Raw genomic sequence first — 21,445 nt, forward strand, 5'->3', positions numbered from 1 at the left:
ATGAAACTCTGCCAACAAAAAGCAACTGAGCGGGAGAGGGGGGTTCATTTTAGCTCACAGTCACAGGTTGCAGTCTATCACTGTGGGGAAGTCAAAGCAGGAGCTTCAAGCATTCCCATCACATCCATAGTGAAGAGAAGAGAGCAATGGGGACACCCATGCTTGCTTGCTTGCATCTGACTCAGTTTCTCTACTCTTACATAACTCAGGACTCACTGCCTTGGGAAATGGTGCCATCCACATCAATTAACTTGATTAAGACAGAGCCCCATAGATATGCCCATAATCCAACCCTGTGACTTCATCCCAGGTGGTTCTATGTGGTGTCGAGTTGACAATGAAATCCATTGTAAATGTATTCATCCATCTTATCATCCAACTTACCATCTTATCCATCCATCTACCAATTTGAGATCAGAACATCTGCTGATTCAACCCCTCCACCCTCCACTCAGGCTTTGAAGCTCATTTTTTATGAGCATCTATGATTTCTGCTTTTGTCACAACTTCTCCAAAAGCGACCTCACTCCAACAGTTGGAAATCCCACAGCTCAACAGCTCAACAGCTCAACATGTCTGCCTGTACTATAGGAGTCCATCAGCTTCTATCATGCTTCCCTCCCTCCTCCCAGTGGACAGTAACACAGATGAGCCTAGAAACACACCAATGAGTTTCCTCAGTCAATGTGCTCACGTCACCATCTCTGCTAATCCAGTGAAGGGAAGTCTGTGTTTATGTTAAATATTTGAAAAAAAGAAAGAACTAGAGATGCAGAGTGAGTTTAAGAGGAAGAATCCTTGTCTTGAAAGCATGAAGACTTGATTTTAATCCACAGAAACACCTGTGTAAATCAAGTCTGAGTGCTAGAGAGGCAGAGAGAGGCAGATTCCCTGGGGCTTACTAGCCAGTCAGCATAGCCAAGCTACAAGATCAATGATAAACAGTAGCCTGAGGAATTACATTTGAGGCTGAACTCTGGCCTCCATATAGGCATGTACACATACATACACACATACATGCACCTCTGCACACATGAACATGCAGACACATATGAAAGAAAGGGAACTGAGAAAGTTCATTCACATTTCTATTTCTTATTCAAAGCTTTATTTAAAAAGTGGTTCGACATTGAAGGCAATCAAAAAAAATGAATAGACTAAAGTCACACAGCTAAGACCCTCGTGCCCTTGAGAAGCCAACCAGAACATATTACTTCTAACTCCAGTCTTATGAGGCTGACATGTTACTGGTCATTGAAGAAGAAAATCCTGACACACAAGACGATGCAATTAGCATTTACAAGGAAACAACCTAGAGAGGTGTTTTCTACAGAGGTTTTACAATTCTTATCTCACGAAGGGACAATCACCAGGCTCTCAGCCTGGTTGTGGTCACATAGGGACCTCCATGTTCTGAAGAATGGCTGCTAACAATTGTACCCCTCGCCTTCCCTCCATGTGCCAGGCACGCTTCTACCGCCCCAAGGCCTGTCTGGCTTTCCCACAAAACACATTTATTTCCAGCAGTGGAAGAGATTTACTATCTTTCAGACAGAGAGCTGTTTATTTGGCTGGGGGCTTTTAGCAGACTAGCAAGAGCTAAAATACCTCCTCGTCCCTTTCTACTATAATCTTGGACTTTCAATCACTCAGCCTGCGCTGGAAGACTTGAGCTTGGCAGGAGCAGGGACTTCAAACCATGTTTGTGGTCGCCAAATAATGAGGCTGTTTGAGCAGATGACAAGAATAGAGTTTATCGGGGCTGATTTTACTGTGTGCTTGATATTATGTTCTCATTTCCAGAGAAGGCAAAGCAAAACAAAACAAAACAAAACAAAACAACAACAACAACAAAAACAAAAAAACGTATCTTGGATGGGCTGGAAGTAGGGGTCCTGTGAGAGAAAGTGACTGTTCTTACTGTCTATAGACAAATGGCTGTTACTGTTGCTCTGTGCCCGTCTTCATCTTCAGTATTTCTACAGGAAGCCTGGGGTGGTAGAGGTCTGGGGACAGCATCACTGTGGGTGAAGAGGCAGCAGAATGGGTGACCCGAGAGAAGCTAGCCACAGCTGACAAAGTTGGACGAGATCCTTTGTTCAGCACATAAATTTTATACAGAAATGCCAACAGAAGGTTTTTTTTTCTGATTTACATGTATTTGTTCTTTACTTCTCTCATCTATATCTACATTTATATTTATAGCTATCTATGTCATATCATTTATCTAACCTGTACAATCGATATCTATAGCATCTATGTATTCTATCTCTATCTATCGGTTGATCTATCTATAGCTATATCTATATCATTTATCTGTCAATCATCTGTGTGTGTGTGTGTGTGTGTGTGTGTGTGTGTGTGTAGTGGGTGGGTGCTACCTGCAGGAATAAGTTTTCTCTAAATCAGGGATTGAACGCAGGTCATCAGTCTTAGTGGCAAGCTCCTTTAGTACAACACGTAGAAATTTAACTGGATGACATCATTAGTTACTGACCCTTTGTATCCACACATTTGTCAATTTATGTTTTATTTGCAGTAGAACTGGATAAAATGTCCTCCATTATTCTTTTATAGCAATGTTCTTTTCTATTGTCACTTGTTTGTTTTGTTTGTCTTTGTTTTGTTTTGTTTGTCTTTGTTGTTGCTTTTGTGAGGGAAAACAGGTGGGACCTGATGCATGTAATGTCAGCCCAAGAAAATATCAACAGATGCAGGGACAAGAAAAAGCAGATTCTGCATAATTACAAGGTATGGGACTTTCCTAGCCATTCATGAAGAGCCACACACTAATGCTTCTGAGGTCATCTCTGTTTCTAATGATTCATCATTTCATGAACCTTGGAAAAGGTCCCACAAAACAGGGTCATGCAGGGCAAGACTACGTTGGTTAAAATATGTTCAGCTGGATATTATACATGCAAAATAACAGCGGTCTGAATAGGAACTGTTTTCTCTATATAAATTCATACAGGTTAAAGCCATTAAAAGATGATATGGTGCTCTAACAGAGATCATTCACAGGGTTTCATACACACACACACACACACACACACACACACAGAGAGAGAGAGAGAGAGACAGACAAACAGACAGACAGACAGACAGAGACAGAGAGAGATTCCACAATGGTACATAATTTAGGTCATGGGAAGAAGAAAACAGTTCTCCTTTGAAGGACTAATCATCACTGGATTATATACATTAGATGGATTGTATTTATTACTCTTACTGTCTTGTCAAAGTAAGATGCTGGATTGTGTTTGTCAAATTTTATGTAATTACAACAAAATTTTTGAGATTACTAGTTGATAAAGAGAAAATATTTCTGTAGGTTTATAATTTGAAAAGCTCCCATGTGTGATTCTGTGCTCCTTTGGCTTTAGAGCTGTGGTAAGGTAGCACATCGTGACCACACACATGATAGAGCAATTCTGCTCACCTGTTTATCAGAAAGCAACAGAACTGGCAAGGAGTGAGCTAATATTCTGTACCATTTCGGCTGCTATGATCAAAAAGCAGTGTAAGGGACAAAGGTGTTTATTTCAACTTACAGTTCCAAGGTTTTGTCCATCAAAGCAGGGAAGTCAAGGCAGGAGTTTTCAACAGCTAGTTCCATCAGATTTATGCTCAAGAGTAGAGAGAAATGAATGTGTGTATAGTAGCTTGCTTGTGTTTTGTTCAGCTTCTCTGCTCATATAGTTCAGGATCCATGCCTAGGGAACCTAGGGAATGGTGCTACCCATAATATGTTGGCTCTGACTACATCAATTACTTTAATTAAGATAATTCTCCAGAGATCTCTCCACAGGCCAACTCAATGTAGACAATCTTTCATTGAGACTCTCTTTCCAGCTGATTCTAGGTTGTGAAAGTTTACAATTGAAAATCACCAACATAATCATGTCTTCAACAGCCCGATGATTCTCAACTAGGCTAAACTATCAAAAAGTTATGTTTCACAATAGTGGTACCCAGGGGGCTAATCATTTAAGACATGGACCCTCATGGAATATCTATGGTCTCAACTAGAAAAAACACAAGGAACTAGAGGATTTTATCTTAGTTGTGTTGGGGTTTTCAGTATTTATTCTTAGCCCTTCTTTCTGTGCTCATTTGTTTTTAGAATGGAAATATGTGTGTACCATATTTTGTTAGTATGTGTAAGAAGCATCTAACTTCATCCTTGATTTCACAGGAGCTCACAGATAATAGTTGCCTTAAATGCCAGAGGACATTTTTACCAGTGTCAGAATTCTTAAGATGTTACAGGCATGGAGTTGAACTAAATGTAGTTCACATCGTCAGAAATAAGGCTTTGGGGGTCAGGGGATATTGTTGTGGTCTAAACTCTAGCAAGACTTTCAGAAAGTGATCAGTTCATGAGGATCATTTTTTTAAATCATCAGGTCAGTTCATTGATCTATTCAAATCTTGATTTCATTTTTTGGGAGGTGACAGATACTAAGAGGTAGGGTTGATTGGATAAAGCAGACCATTAACGGCATGACTTTGATGGGTTACCTTTGAGTCCAAATTTCAATCAATCATTTTCTCCCTTTTTCTAAGTTATACTGATACGAGAAAAAAAATTCTGTGTTGGGTATAAAAGTTCATATTTACAACAGCTGATGGGTTCTTGAATCTTCCACTTGAGGTACCACACACAGCACAAGGCAGAGCCTTCTAGGAAAAAAGCGTGATAAAGACAGTGCTCTCAGAACTCACAGCTTATCATAGAGCACTTTGAAGTCAAATCATGGCCCAGAGAGTTTCCACAGTAAAGAGACTTCACAATGAATGTCTTTGGGATAATAAAGCCATCCCAGTCCTTGTCTTTTACTGCTGTGTATGGAGACCTTGAGATAGCTATAGAGGCTTGGGACCAGAATGCCAGTCAACAGCTGCAGATCAGAGGAGGCAGCAGTCCTTTCATGTCTCATCAGCCCGTGTCATGACTTCCTTCTTGGAGAAGGAAGCAGGTGGCACAAAGAAACATCTATGTATCTCAGAAACTATGTCAAATCTTTAACACTTCCCAGCGGCAGACTGGTAGACATGACCCACACTTGAAAAAGTCTTAAATCTTTGTGTCAATAATTCAGATTCTGAAGTCAGCCAGACCGCTGCTTAGTTCCAGACATGGTATGACATTTCCATCCCCATGTGGTACTTATGCATACCCCGTATCTTTCCGTTTTTCCTGGTGACATACACATCATGACTTAGTGGCCATGATAGGTTCTCTGAAAACAGAGAGAATTTACTCGAGGCTTCTAAAGTGTCAATTGCTTATGTCATCATCCTAGGTGACTATAAACAATCAGTTATTCATAACATGAGCTGTGGCTTCAAAATGTTTTCAAAATCCTTCTTGGTATTCTTTAAAATCTCATCTTTATCTTTGCCACACATGTTCTAGACATACACATGAAGACAAAACTTTGAAAGAATATGTGGTATGCCAAATAGAGAAGAAAGTTTGAGAATGGACATTTATAAGTAAACAGGAGACCAACAAAGCCAATAAATATGGGCCCAGGGGGCCCTGTGGTGACTGTTGTACCAACCAAGGACCAGGCATGAAGAGGACCTAGAATTATTGTTCAGATGTAGCCCATAGGCAGTTCAGTCTTCATGTGGGTTCACAAATAAGGGGAGCAAGGGCTGTCTCTAACATGGTTGACTGCTCTTTGATTACTTCCCCCTGGTGGGGTGGCCTTGCTAGTCCACAGAGGGAGAGGATTCAGGCAGTTCTGATGAGACTTGATAGGCTAAGGTCAGATGGTAGAGTAGGGCGGCTACCCGTTTCTGTGGACTAGGCGAGGGGGCTGGGGTGAAGAGGAAGGGAGGTAGGACCAGGAGGAGATGAGGGAGGAGACTACAATTGGGATATAAAATGAATAAATTATAAAAAAAACAATTGTATAAAAAATAAAAATAACAAGACAATTCAAATTATACCAAACTTGATAATTATATTATCAAAGACATGAATCTGAAGCGTTTCGTAGCTCATGATACAAAAGGTGAGAAAAGTGAAATAAATGCAGTATTAATGTAACACCTTGTGTCAGCATTCAAACCACATTTGTGTTTTTGGAAACCTCTTAGTTTCTATGATTCTTAGACACTGAGTGGGTGAAGGTTCACTGTAATATCCTTCAGGCATTTATATGAAAGGGGTCATTCTCAGACTCAAAACCTTTCCCAACTCCTCTCTCCACTAACTCTAAATGACTCAGACTCCAGGTATGTCTACTGAATTAATTACCCTAAAATGCACATTAAATCACAGACATGGGATAACAAACTGCTCATGCTTTGAATAAGAAGAACTTTATCTGCTCTCATGGTCCAATCTTTAGAAGAGCCAACACATGAGTGGCCTAGATGAGTCCCAGGAAAGGCTAATTATCCTGACAGTTGTCTCTCATACTGACAGTTTTGTCCCAGCTCTGTGCTGAAGCTATTACCATAGTGGAAATTTCAGTTCTTCTCACTACTTATTTAGCTAATTATTATGAGATGATTTTCTGCATCTATAGATTCAAGAAATGAATTGATACTATTAGAGGAAATTGTTCCGTACCTGCCTCTGCTTTCCTACCCTGTAGTCCTGTAGCAGATATTAAAACACTGCTTTCTCACACCTTCAGTCAAAGCACAAGATTTCTACTTGTAAAGTTCTTTGTTTTCATTTCAATTGGAAGTAATAATAGGTTGGTGTTGATGTTGAGTGCCTTTCTTAATGGCATGAAGCACTTCTCTTTGAAATGAAGTCAATTACTCTCCTAAGTAATATTATCATATATATGTATATATATATATGTGTGTGTGTGTGTGTGTGTGTGTGTGTGTGTATAGAAAGAGATGTCTGTTAAAAAGATATCCTAATGTTGGGGCATGTGTGGAGATGATAGATGATACATAAAATAAATATACTCTCTGAAAATTTTGAAATTACATTATTTACAATAAAATCTATTATTTCCACATTCCTAAACCGTGGCCAATTTTCTGTTCCAATCAGGTTTAATTCATTTCTTTACACATCACATTTCAGAAATTGTTAGCATAAAATGTAAGTGTAGGAATAAATACTCTTATCTTGGCCCAATTGTAGCTATGTTTTTTGCCACTTGTAGGTAAGTGGGGATTATCTGCTTTATATTTAATAGCCTTGATTTCAGGGAGGATCCTGTGTAGTTACACTATCTCTGTCTTCACTGTGATTCTGTGATGAATATTTACACTCACTCTCTTCAGTCCAAGAGAATCCAATATAGATATCATTTCACTCTTTAACCTTCGTCTTTATCTTCATGAGTAATTCTTTTCTAAGTTCATGGCCATTATTCCCTATAAAGTTTGGTCTGGGATGTACAAGAAAGCAAGCTGTGGGAGAGGGAGAAGGAGAGAGAGAGAATCATTCCTCTATGGCTTCTGCTTCAATTCTTACTTGAGTCCCTTCTCCAGCTTCAATAAATGTTGGACTGTGGCCTTGAATTATAAAATGAATTAAATCCTTTCCTCTTAATAAGTTGCTTTTTGTCAGAGTGGTTTATAATAGCAACAGAAAAGCAAACTAGAATAAAATGTATCTCTGCTCATTTTTGGCCCTTGTGTTTTCATACAGTGTGTTGAAGATTTCACTTTAATAAGTATTTTCTACTTCCCTGTGTCTATTGTTGATTAGTCTTTTTAAAGATAATATCTTTATTTACTCTTTGACAATTTCATATTTGTACAATATTTTGATCATATCCAGCTACTGTTACCTTCTTCTCATTCCTCCTACCCTGTCCCATCCCAACACTATTTTATTTGTTGTTATAACTTCCTATCTTTCAATTTATTTTTTCTTCCATAAGTGAACTGTGTTGCTCAGTTTTGTTTGTATTGTCAATTTTGACCAATTAGTGATGCCCATTCACATATCAATATTGGACCATCCGCCAGAGGTATTAATATGACATTTACTTATGATCATAGGAATGTACATAACTCGGTATAGTAAATGAGGCTTGCTACAGAAAAATAGCCTTCTCTGGAACATAATAATGGCCTATGGGTAGTTGCTAAATGTATTAATGCTTAACACATACTGATTTTTTAATACCTGCTAAATATGGGTGAGTGACTAAGTGATTTAATGATGAAATGTCTCATGATTAAATATTGTCCAGAAAGAAATGATGAATGGAAAACAAGGAGAGATGAGGTTGATAGTGCCCAAATTTCTCAATTAGCAGCAGCCCATCATGTCATTTTGTCAAAAGCCCAGCCCACACTGGCTTCATGGTAGCACTGTTTCATCATATATTTGAAGTCACAAATATCTCCTTAGTTTCAGAGACAGGCCAAGTCAGGGCGTGAAACTTTCATAAGAGCTCCTCTTGCAACGACAAGACATTTTTAACTCTCAGTCAGGAAATCATGTCTTGCTGTCACACTTTGCCCTAAAGAGATTACCTGTTGAGGCCTGGGAGTATTCAAATTCTAAGCCTAGGAAGACAAAACCACAAGACAAAAGGGCTGGTTTTGTTTGAAAACCTGGTGGGATCTAGAACCACTATGGAAATAAGCCTCTGAGCATGTCTGCAAAAGAGTTTCTATATTAGGTTAATGAGTTGAGAAGACCAGCCATAAATGTGAGTGGCACTGCTCCATGGGCTGGGATCCTGGACTGAATACAAAAGAGAAGGGAGCTGAGCTGCAGCCTTTATCCTGCTCTGCTGCCTGACTGGAGATACAATACAACCAGGCCCCTCATGCTCCTGATGCCTCCTCCCCTGCTGCGGTGGGTGGTATCTTTGAATTGTGAGCTATCATAGCCTTTCCTTCCCAAAGTTGCTTTTGTTGGCTCTTTTGTCATAGCATTAAGACTAGGGAGAGGAATGGAAGCTACATCCCTTTGGAGACCTACAATTCTGATGGGAACTAGAAAAGTTCATCTTGAATGAGGCAACCCAGAAACAGAAAGACACACATAGTATATACTCACTCATAAGTGGTTATTACACATATAATATAAGATAAACATGATAAAATATATTCTAAAGAAGCTAAACAACAAGGAAGACCCTAGGGAAGATGCTCAATCCTCTTCATTCAGAAGGGCAAAAGTGATAGACATTGAAAGTAAGAAAAGACAGGGAATAAGACAGGAGCCTACCACAGATGGCCTCTGAAAGACTTTACTGATTGAGGTATCAAAGCACAGGCTGAGACACAACCAAACTTTGGGCAGAATGCATGGAATTTTATGAAAGAAGGGGGAGATAGAAAGACCTGGAGGAAAGAGGAGCTCAAAAAGTAGACCAACAGAGCCAAAACAAAATAAACAACAACCACAATAACAAAAAATGAGCCCTTGGGTCCCTGAAGAGACTGATACCCCAACCAAGGACCATGCATGGAGAGGACCTAAAACCCCGGCTCGTATGAAGCCCACAGAATCAGTCTCCTAGTGCAGTCCCTAGTAAGAGGAGCAGGAGCTTTCTCTGGCATGAACTCAGTGGCTGGCTCTCTCTGATCACCTCCCGCTGGGGGGTGCAGCCTTGCCAGGCCACAGAGGAAGACAAAGCAACCAGCCCTGATGAGACCTGATAGGCTAGGGTCAGATAGAAGGGGAGGAGGACCACCCCATCAGTGGACTAGGGGAGGGTCATAGGGGGAGAAGGAGAGGGAAGGAAGGTGGGGTTGGGAAGCGACAAGGGAGGGGACCACAGCCAGGATACAAAGTGAATAAATTGCAATAAATTATAATAATAAAAAAAATTCTTTAAAAAAGGACCAGTAGGGGACTGAAGTGATGTCTCAGCAATTAAGAACTTTGAATGTTCACCCAAAGGATGTGGGGTCAGTTTCCAGCATCCACATGTTAACAACTGTCTGTAACTCAATTGCAGGGGGCCTGACACCCTCTTCTAGCCTCCAGAGGCATTGCTTGCATGGGGTACATAGATTAAATGCAGGCAAAACACCCATACATGGTAAATGAAAAAAAATTAATAGACAAATAAATAAATCTCTATTAAAAAACAAGTAGGAGCTGGGTAAATAAATAAACAATTAAAACAAATGCTGCTTAGGGTGGTTTGAATAAAAATGGCTCCCATAGGCTCATATATTTGAATGTTTCATCACCAGGGAGTGGTAATTTTAAAAAGGAATAGAAGGTTTAGAAGGTGTGGCCTTGTTGGAGAAAGTGTGTCATTGGGGATGAGTTTTGAGGTTTCAAAAACAAATGCCACACCCAGATGAGTTGTGCCTACTAATGAGGACATAGCCTTCAGCTACTATTCCAGTACCTGCCTGGACACTGCCAGGTTCCCTGTCATGATGATGATGGACTAAATCTCTGAAACCGTAAGCATGTTCCCAATTAAATGATCTCTTTTATAAGTGTTGCCTTGGTCATAGCGTCTCTTCACAATAGAAAACTGACTAAGATGATGTTCTTTCAGTGACCTAGTTTGCTTTTCAGCACCCATGCTGAACAAACAGCTCACAGTTGTCTGTAACTCCAGCTCTAAGGGACCAGAGGCCCTCTTCTGACCTATGCAGGCACCTTACTCTCATGTTCACACAAAACAAAACCTAAGTTAGTGTTTAGAAAATAAGATATGTAACTAACACATCTCTCAAGCTCTGCTCTCCACCATGACTTTCCCTTCATAAATTCCTGGTACTAGGAATTGTTCTGTTTACAAGGAAGTAAACAGCTCTGATTCACAGGGTATCTAGTCCTCTTCTGATGCAGAAATAAACATATGAGAACATACCAGTACATCATCCAGACGTAGAAAATAATGGTCTGGAGACACACACCGAGTATTAGCTGTTTAAAGGAATAGAGAGATAATCAATAATTTATGCCCTTGTCCCTTATTATTTGTTTTTAATTTGGAACTGGAAATTTTCCCTGAGAATTCTCATTTGCTATTATATCTCTAGTTGAATGACAGTTTTGGTTCTCTCTCTAAGAACTTCAGTTTTGTAAAAAGCATGTGTGTGTGCGTGTGTGTGTGTGTGTGTGTGTGCGCGCGCGCAGATGCATGTATTTGTGTGTGTACATATATGTGTATATGTATGCATTATATATGCCATTAAGCATCACGTATTTATGGGTATATACATATACATAATATATGTGCATATATATAATCTAACTTTTCAAAACGAAAAATGAGAAGGTTCAAGAGAAAACCAGTAAACACTTTGGTCAACAAAAAAAATTTCTGCTATCTTTCAATTTATTTTTTTCTTCCATAAGTGAACTGTGTTGCTCAGTTTTGTTTGTATTGTCAATTTTGACCCATTTTATCTTTAAATCCCTTTTGTTGCACTTTTGGCTCTTCTAGAATGCCACCATGTTATCAACAAATATTTGTGGATGGCAAAGACCTGCCCAGGATGTGAGGTGGAAACAAGCCTGCAGAAGTGTGGACATAAAAGACTGGAGGAGGCAGAAAGTGTGCAGAATAAAGCAAGGGGACTGAGAATAAAAGCCTCTTGACCGGGGATAAAAGAATCCAGAATACGGCAAACGTGGGAGGCACAACACTCAGCCCTTCCTGGAAGCAAGGACAGGGTCTCACCGGGGTGGAACTCTTCATCCTTGCTACTTTCCTCTGTTTATGGAGCTTCTCTTCCCTTGTCATGTGTGGCCCAAGGGCATCACTGAAGACTGATTCCCCCAGAGGGAGGCTGTTATGGGTGCTGAACGATTCATCTCTGAATGAATGAATAAATAAGTAATAAAAATAAATAAAACAGAATAGGAAATAAATACACCATGCACATTTGTATGCGTGTGCTATATCAACAGATATTGTGGACAGAAAATGTAGCCCGAAGTTTATTTGCCTTCCACAGTTTTCAAACTTGATTTATTAAAGACAAAACCTAAATATTTCCTAAATTAATGTATTTTCTTAATTTTAAGGGAAAGAGCCTAATATTCCTGTATCAGTCTTTTAAATTGGAGGTTATCCAAAAGTGAAAAAAAAATGGATATTTATGTAGAAACTTCAAAACCAATAAAAGGAATTTAAATTATTCAGTTTTCATAAATGAATAGACATTGCCAAGCCAGTCTTAAATCTAGCTGCAGGAAATAAGATGTGTCTCCTATATAACCATATATTTCATATTTGTAAGCCAGAAAAAGTTAGAGTTAAAATATTTTAAAAGCAAATTAAGATATCACATCTAGTTATCCCTCCCTGCTTGACAGAGAACTGGTCACAAAGGAGACATGTCAAGATTTAATTCTATCCTTGGGGCTGGAGACATGGCTCAGTGGTTAGGAGACCTTGATGCTCTTGCAGAGAACCAGGGTTTGGTTCCCAGAACCCACCATCAGCAGTCCACAGCTTCTTGTCCATCAGTTATAGGGTATCTGACACCCTATATCTGTTCACCTTTGGAAACCTCAAAAACCCTCACATGTGGGCTACATGTATGTGCACATGCATACACATAAAAATAATAAATCATTAAATTGCCATCCTTTCCTATCCGATTATACAGGCACACATTTCACAACTTTTTGTTAGTGTATATTCATTATACAATGTGACAGGTTGACAAACACGTACCTTTGCTTCAGCCTCGTCTCACATACATGTATGTACATGCAGGGGAGACAGAGGTTGATGTTGAGTATATTCCTCCATCACTCTCAACTTTACTTTTTGAGATAAGGACTCTCACTGAAGCTGTAGCTAGCTGGTTTGGCTTGATACGCTGGTCAGTAGGTCTCGGGGAGCCTTCTAGTTATTTCCCCAGGACTGGGATTACAGCTGTTCCACCATACCTGGATTTTCACATGGATCCTAGGATCCCAAACTCTGGCCTCTATTTGTTTTCATAGCAGGAACTTTATGAAGACAGTTTCCAGACCACTGTTGTGGTCTATATGTGTTAAGACATTTTTGTAATTTCTCTCACGTTTCAATAAAACTCCTGCTGAAACTGCTTGACATTAGCTTATTACAAATGGATTATTATAACCTCAGCATCAGTCATAGGACATATACATACATTTCAACATGAACATGAAATTTATCATGTTTATCACACAGTGACATGCTTATGTATAGATATATGACATATATGTAACATATATGGGGGCTAATTTTTGAGAATTTAAGAATGTTTCGTACCTCAAATATGCTACTGTGATATTGTCAGTGTTAAGTTGCTTCTTAAAAAAAAAAAGTTCAAGGTCAAGGTCATTTATATACTGTGTCTTAAGTGCAGAGGAAGTTCCCTGTGGATGATGAAGCTCTACACCAAAAAGAAAGTAACATTCTATTGTCTAGGATGGGAGGGTGACGCTGAGAGAAATCCACTCAAACGATCTGTGCAAATGAGGCCTTATTCACTTCTCCATTCGATTTCGCCACCCCATTCACTCTCATTCACGGTTTAGTGAACTTCAGTCTGTCTTTGACTATGGGAGAACCTTAGGGTTTCCATTTCCTTATGATAAGTAAAACCCACGTTAATAAATTATGATACATTTGTATGTGTTTTTTTCTTGTTGGATCATCAGATTAATGTAACTCAGGTTCATCACAAAATAGGGAGAAATGGTTTTTTTCAATGCTGGTGAGGGAAGATATCCATACTCCTCTATATGGCCCTTTCTTGTGCTCCTGTGTGCAACCCAGTTGAAGCCCTTAAAGTTTCAAAAAGGAAGAAAGAAAAAAAAAAGAAGGAATAACAACAAACATGAAAGATAAAGGCAAGAAAGTATAGGTATAGCTGTAACTGCTTGGGAGAAGGAGGCATGGAGGAATGGAGGGGAGAGGTTCAACCGGTGATGTGGATTCTCCCAGAGGTCCTAGTTCAGGCAGTGAGTGCAGTGTGTACACCAGCCAGGTCAGGTGATTACCCAGAGCCCCACATGTCCACGCTTACAGTATACCCCCTACAACGCCAGACGGTATAGCTTGGGCTGCGTCGTCAGCCTGCCAGCCTGGCCACGTGTAGTTCTCACTCCTAGACAGAGGTCTCGGTGCAGCAAATGGAGACAATTACAGAAATCCACATTGGTAAAATGCAGAAAATAACAGAGTGTGTGGCGCCAGACTTCAACTGGCTCATCAACAACATGACCCCTACACCTAAAGGTTGGGGTACGTCATGATAAAGGACAGAAAAAGCAAAAGTGTCAGAGGGCCAGGAAGTCTTTTTTTAGACAGGACAGGAAAGTACACCTATGAAATCTCACCAATGTTTGCCTGAAGAATACCAGGACAGTAACAACAGTAGGTGAAATTCAGGTGTGGATGGAGGAAATCTCATGAGGCCCTGTCTCTAGATGAGGAGGGATTCACTGTCTCCTGAGAACAGAAGAATCGGTCTTCCTGAGAGGATGAACCTTCTATTTGGTTATTTTCTCCCAAGTGGTCAGCTCTAAAAACATATGAGCATGACCAATGCCAAACAGACTCAGTAGATTGTGTGTGTATGCACATGCATGTACAACAGCAATTAAAGATTTGAGGGCAGGAATTGAAATGGGACTCAGGGATGCAAGCCTGGCAGGAGTTGGAGAGGTAAAAATAATGTAAATGTAGTGCTCATGTATAAAATTCTCAAAGCATTTGAATAAAAAGGGAGTTAACGTGGGTGAATACAATCAAAACACATTATGTCCACATATGAAAATGCCAATGAAACACTTTACTGTGTATAATTAAAGTATGTTGAGGTGAAACAAAAAAAAAATCATTTATGAAGAAAGTGGTTAAAATTGTGTTCCCTTTTACCGTCTCTCTCTTTATTCCCCTCTCTGTCCTCTTTCTTCTACAGATATGTTCTCCTCATAGAACTCTTGCATCCTGTGATGCAGACTCAGTCCTAAGATTAAGAACTTTCGCAAAAGCATGGGTGTCTGAGTGATGTGAAATAGGCTGCAGTGATCCTGCTTTAGCTACCCAATATCTTTAGGAAGAGGTAGCTACACCTACTCACAAGTCAGAAGCCAAATAAGACACTGTTCTTGTGTTGTTCTCTTGTTGTGATAAAACACTCCTATCAAAAGCAAGTTGGAGAGGAAAGGGTTTATCTGAGTTTTACTTCTAGGCTATCGGCCATCTTTGAGAGAAATGAGAAGAGGAACTCAAGGCAGGAATTGAAGCAGAAACTTCAGATGGTGGAACTGGCTGTCTTTGGCTCACCCACAGGCCTAGCTAGCTGAGCACAACATGGTCCTTTCTATCCCAGGACCCTGAGGCACGGATAGTGCCATCCCCAGTAGGTGGGGCTCTCCTACTTCAATAATCAATCTGATTGAGGGACCTCCTCAGTTAAGGCTCTGATAGATGACTATAGGCTGTGTCAAGTTCAGAGATGAAGGCCAGAAAGACAAACATGACATACTATCACATGTTAATACACATATTTTATGATTAAAATATGTTTTATGCTCTCACCTCCTGACAGACCATCTCAGCTAGCAAACTGTGCTCTTTGGAAAAATATGAACCTTTGAAAGAATGAACAAAGCTTCCTTCAAAGGAACTCAAAATGCAAAAGCAGGGAAGTGACAGGAGAGCTCTGTGCCTGTATCCGAGTTCCTTCTGTCCTTAGGGAGCATGAGTCATTGGTGAGTGGCAGAAGACAATAAAATGAGAGACAGCTCTCACAATGCATTCCCAACAATGGCAAAATAATTCAGCAAATGCAAGAAGCCCTTTTGTTACCAGAATCAGTTAGAAATAGAATTAAAACTACGTTAATAGACTTCTCACCCCTTCCGACATATAATATTTAACAAAGGCTTAAAGGTAAAAATTAAAATTGTTACTAAGTTATCAGTCAGCTGACTCTTTAAAGTATTTATAGTACAAATTTATTCAGTCCATGTATCTATTCTTCAACAAATTTATTGTGCCTAAAAATACCCAACCCTACTTGGATTAGAGCAAGTGAGACAATTTCTGGATATCTAGAGCATATATCCACAATAGCAGATCTCAGACAACTTCTGCTGTATGAAATTTTAACTAAATAAAATAAAAAAAACTAAATATATATATATATTTAATATATATATTAAAATTTCTGTACATGATTAATTTGCTATGAAAAAGTATTTTGAAAGTTTTATGTGTATGTGCTTGCCAGCAGTCTGAATTTCTGTATGGGCATGAGCCTGCATTACCTAAAAAGGCCAGAAGAGGGCACTGAATCCCCTGAAACTGGAGCTATAGATACGTGTGAATCACCATTTGGTGCTGGGAACTGAATCCAGGTTCTCCGACAGAGCAACAAGAGCTCTTAAGAGCCAAGCCATCTCTCTAGTGGCATATTAAATGCCACTATTTAATATGGCATATTAAAATGTTACCAAAATAGAACACTTTAAATGTTTTTACTAGGTGATTTTAAATAAAAACTCTCTGTTTTCTGCAATCTTCCCTTTCTGTGTGCTAAACAGAAGCCAGGTCACCGGAGCATATTTATACTTGTTATTATTTATATTTATATATTTATATTTGTTTTTAGATTATTTTATTCTCTCTCTCTCTCTCTCTCTCTCTCTCTCTCTCTCTCTCTCTGTGTGTGTGTGTGTGTTGCTTGCTTGCTTGTCTGTGAACCACATAGTTTCCTGGTGTCCATGGAGGTCAGAGGAATGAGATCTCAGGGACAGAGACTGTGATGAACCATAGTGTTGGAGTCAGAAGACCTGACTCCCATACTCTGAGAGATTACCCAAGTACTCTTAACAGCTGAACCATTTCTTCAGCTTCCCTCCTCTGCCATTTCTAAACATTATTTTAATGACTTTTTTGTGAAAATGGGCACCTTTTCATTCATTCTCAACTCCTCTCTCTTCAAAACTTTCATTCTTTATAGAAAAAGTGCAGTATGCGGCTGTGGTTCTAAGGGCAGCCACACTTGAGGGGTGCATCAGATACTGTTCCTTCTTCTTGTGGTAAGACTGCATGGTTTCAAAGGTATCTTTAATCTCTAACATCCTGCAATCAAACACAGATCCAATTAGCTAATTGGGAGCGTTAAGAACATTTTTTTAAGTAATTGAAGTCATAGCCACTCTGCTGTTACTGTATCACATTTTAAATTTATTAACAGTTGGATTTATACTAATAAAAAAAAAGAATCAATTAAGGACAGGCATTGCTTGGGAGACCATGCTGCCTTTCTGACTAGGAATCAATCGAAATGACTTGAGATCTATGTAAGACGGAGTCAACACCATTTAACAAACTGGAGAGGCAGATGGGAAAGGAAAACGGGAGAGAAGACCTGAATGCTGACGCAGCTCTGATGTGTCTCAGGGAGAGAAATGGACACGGACCACAGCCCAAGAGTGGGTGAATCTCGTCTTTGTCCCTCATGGGTCCTACCTTTGCCTCATCCGCCCTTCTGGAGCTTTGCTGTTCAAGATGTATTTCTTCCTTCAGATAGACTGAGGTCATTTCTATATGCCTTTGTCATCCTGAGATGGTTTCCATCCTAGCTGCTGGGGTAGGGGCACAATACAAAAACTTTAATTTTCAATCAACATGTGTACACACCCATGATATATAGTATATGCATTATATATATATCATATATACTAATATACATGCATACATATATGTTCATGCATACATACGCTTGTTTGTGTGTCTAAGTATGTGCGTGGTGTATGCAGATGCTCACAGCTCTTTCTGCTCAGGGTTTGCAAGGTACCACTACCCTCTCCTCTGTTTATTATCTAGGTTCCTAGATCTCGTACAGGTTGGGGGTTTTCAATATCGTGATACGACTATCCAAGTGTGTATGTCAACAACAAAAACTCCCCTCTGAACTCTGGCGTGCCCATCTTACTGTTCATTCAAATCTCCCCTGTGTCGACAGATTTCTCCAAACCTTTAGAAACCTCCACCCTGATCGGATCTTCTGATTTCTTTCCCTGCAGAGTTGCTACTCCTATAGTTTCTACTGTATTGTAATACATTAACCCTATGAGGGACACAGTTGTGGCATCTTCTATTGTTCATATTTTACAATCAGTTTCTCCGTGCATTGATTATATGCCTTAGGTGTACCTACCATCCCAGTGTCAGTCAGACTCATCCCTTTCACTCTGAAGAGGGCCTCTGGATTAGGCTGTCAAATCCAATGTCAAATACAGTCATCTCTGTGCACAAAATATTGCCAGAATCTGACTATGTCTCATACAAATATTTCTACTGTTTGAGTTTATTTGGCCATTGTCTCCTGATTCCACCATTGACCTCGATGATCTTCACGTCACATCAGAAGTGATTACATTGTTCTCCTGGAGTTCCCACCATAAACTACTACTTACTGGGTAGTTTGAGGAAATAGAAGCCTGTTCTCTGCAGAGAAAGAGAGAGAGAGAGAGAGAGAGAGAGAGAGAGAGAGAGAGAGAGAGAATATAAAAATCAGTGTGTATGTCAAGCCTTAGTATTATCTCTTCTGGTTTCTAGAGGCACCTGGCAACTTTTGGTTTTCACTGGCTTACTCTTGAAGAATTTCTGTGTTCACATGTCTCTAGTTTCAGTCAGACAGGACTAGGACCCCTTATTCCGTGGCTTCCATTTATTCACTGTCAGCAGGCTAACAATGGTGCACAGATCTTCTAACTCAAGTTATTAGTAGTACTGAGAAGGAAATTATGTCACAGAGAGGCTGTGTGCATTATCTAATAAATTCTCTCCCTAAATGCTTGCTAGTCGTCAAGGTGAAAGCAAACAAGCACCTGCTCGGCAGTGGAGAGGCCTAGAAGATTCTACCCTTACAAACTGAACAGGTGGTTGCCTGTGGTTTCACGACATAATGTAAATTAGGAAGTGAGAAAATACATCACGGGCATGAGTAAGCAGCAAAGTCAGAAATAAAGGCAAAGCAAGGGATGATCTACAGAACAATTACTCTCCACTTTTCAAAAATGCCAAGGTTAAAAATGACAAAGATGCTTCATCACTCATCAGCAGTGAAGGATTGCTGAATAGAACCAAAACCAAGCTCGGTGTTTGATACTGTGTAGTTTCTGAACCAGAAAAAAGAAATAGTGCAGTGTTAACTCTACTGAGATCATTAATACCAAAACAAATTGTTAATTATGAAATAAGGTCATGTCATAATTCAGCTTCTTGTCTGTATCACTGTAAAAAAAAATATGCTTCTGTTCATTGAAAATACATGGTGAAGGAGCCAGAGATATGGGCACAGTGCCCGATAAAATGGAATGACACAGTCAGTGGGACAAGATGTAAATTTGAATCAAGAGTAAATCAGGTTAAATTACTCTCACTATTCTTGTAATTTTATGTTTGAAACTACACAAAGTAAGGCGAAATGATCACATTTTAAAAACTAATTTTGTCCTTGTTAACATAAAAACTCTCATTTTATTTATTTCACTTGAATATTATAGAGCACTCCAGTGAAACTTTGCTAGAGGAGACATCCAAAAAGCATTTTGTACTGCCCACACTGGTTTTAAAGGGATTCGCTATTTGCTAAGAAGTTTCTTAAGCACCTGCTCTCAATGCACTTAGACTGACTTTGGTGACATATTGCCTAATTGAATCCACAGATAGTGATCATTACAGACTGCCTTCCACTAACAGAGTATGTGGAGATCATTCAATAAATAAAGTGTTGATAGGAAAACATAATGCGGTAAAAACGCAGTGGTGAGAACCAGCACACAGAAAGCAAATGTCTCATAGAACTGAGCGTGTCGTGAAGAGTGCAGGTGTGTGCCTGGTAGACTGACAGCCTTTTGGGCGGGTAGAGCATCCAAACAGGATGCCTATGACAAACAATAAAGGTAAGCATTGCAGACTGCCACTGTTTAACTGCAACGGGTTTGAAAGCTGGGCATGGCAGAATGCCACTGTCTAACTGCTCTGGGTCTTAAAAGTAAGCATGGAAGAGTGCCACCATCTATCTGTCATGAGTCTGCTTCCAAGCTCAGTCAATGTCCCCCTCTCTGCGGTTTGACCTTATCTTCTCATGTGGTATCATAGAAGGAGCTAGTTTTATAGCTGTGATTCTCAGTAACGTAGGAAGGTCCTGAGATTACTAAGCCCGTATTCTTGCTTATTTATCACTCTCTATGAATTAAGCTAGTGCAAGCAATTATCCTAGAGGTGAAATATCTCCTGCTGTAATAAGAAATGAGATGTTTAGATTGGAAATTCTAACAACAAAACTCCGGGCCATGGGTCATTGTGTGCATGCGTGGTGTGTGTGTATGGTATGTAAGAAAGTCATAGGGGACTTTAGTTAAAATGAAACATACTCCTAGTTTTCTAGCTAAGGAGCTATTTGCAATTGATAAGCCACTGGGAGAGGAAAAGTCAGTTTTATTCTTGGCTGTAGTGACACTGAGGATGGAAGTCACACTCCGGGCAGGCCCGATGCTCAGGCCTTGGATTCTAGGTTTTTTTCTGTGGGTTCATCTCAGTTTTGGTTTGAGTTAATTTTTTAAGAGAGAGAAAGAACATGAAATTGCATGGGTAAGAAGGTGGGGGATGTGGGAGGAGTTAGGGAGAGGAGAGAGACAATTCATTAAAATATAGTGTACAAAATTCTCAAAGAATAAAAGTAGAAAAATTACCGATGCAAACATATCTGAAAGAACGATGAAGGAATGAAAGAAGGAAGGAAGGAAGGAAGGAAGGAAGGAAGGAAGGAAGGAAGGAAGGAAGGAAGGAAGGAAGGAAGGAAATGCCATCTTTTATGTACTCAGGGTCCTGTTTAAAAAAAAAATTAGGTTATACGTTGGGAAGGTGCTCATTGCCCATCTTTCCTCTATAGCTTAGTTAGATAAGGAACACACACCTTCAGAACTGAAATACAGCAATTCACCCCCCAAACACATACATAGTTAAATGAATGGTATCTCCCCAGTGAGCATCTACCCTGAGCTGGCTGAGTGAGGGGACACAGATCAGGGCGTCTGGGGAACCTTGTCCCCCTTCTGTGTCCTGTTCTGCTCACTGGGATTGATGTGCTTGCCTTCCAGGTGCACCTGCAGCTGCTGAACAGACTGCTGAGAAACGGAGACTCGAGACTCAGCATTTGGTGGTGGCACAGATCTTTAATGCCAGTACTCAGGAGGTAGAGGCTGGCAGATCTCTGAGTTTGAGGCCAGCCTAACCTACAGAGTGAGTTCCAGGACAGCCAGGGCTACAGATTTTAAGACAGAAAATCTGTCTTTAAAAAAAAAGATTTAAAAAAGGAATCAGAAAGAAAGAAAAAAAAAAAGAACAAATGAAGAAGGAAAGGAAGAAAGGAAGAAAGGAAGAAAGGAAGGAAGGAAGGAAGGAAGGAAGGAAGAAAGAAAGAAAGAAAGAAAGAAAGAAAGAAAGAAAGAAAGAAAGAAAGAAAGAAAGAAAGATGGAGAAGTGTGGAAAACAGAGAAAGAAGAGACGGA

The sequence above is a fragment of the Psammomys obesus genome, unplaced genomic scaffold (assembly GCF_907164565.1).
Source record: "Psammomys obesus unplaced genomic scaffold, mPsaObe1.curated_primary_1811, whole genome shotgun sequence".
Lineage (NCBI taxonomy): Eukaryota > Metazoa > Chordata > Mammalia > Rodentia > Muridae > Psammomys > Psammomys obesus.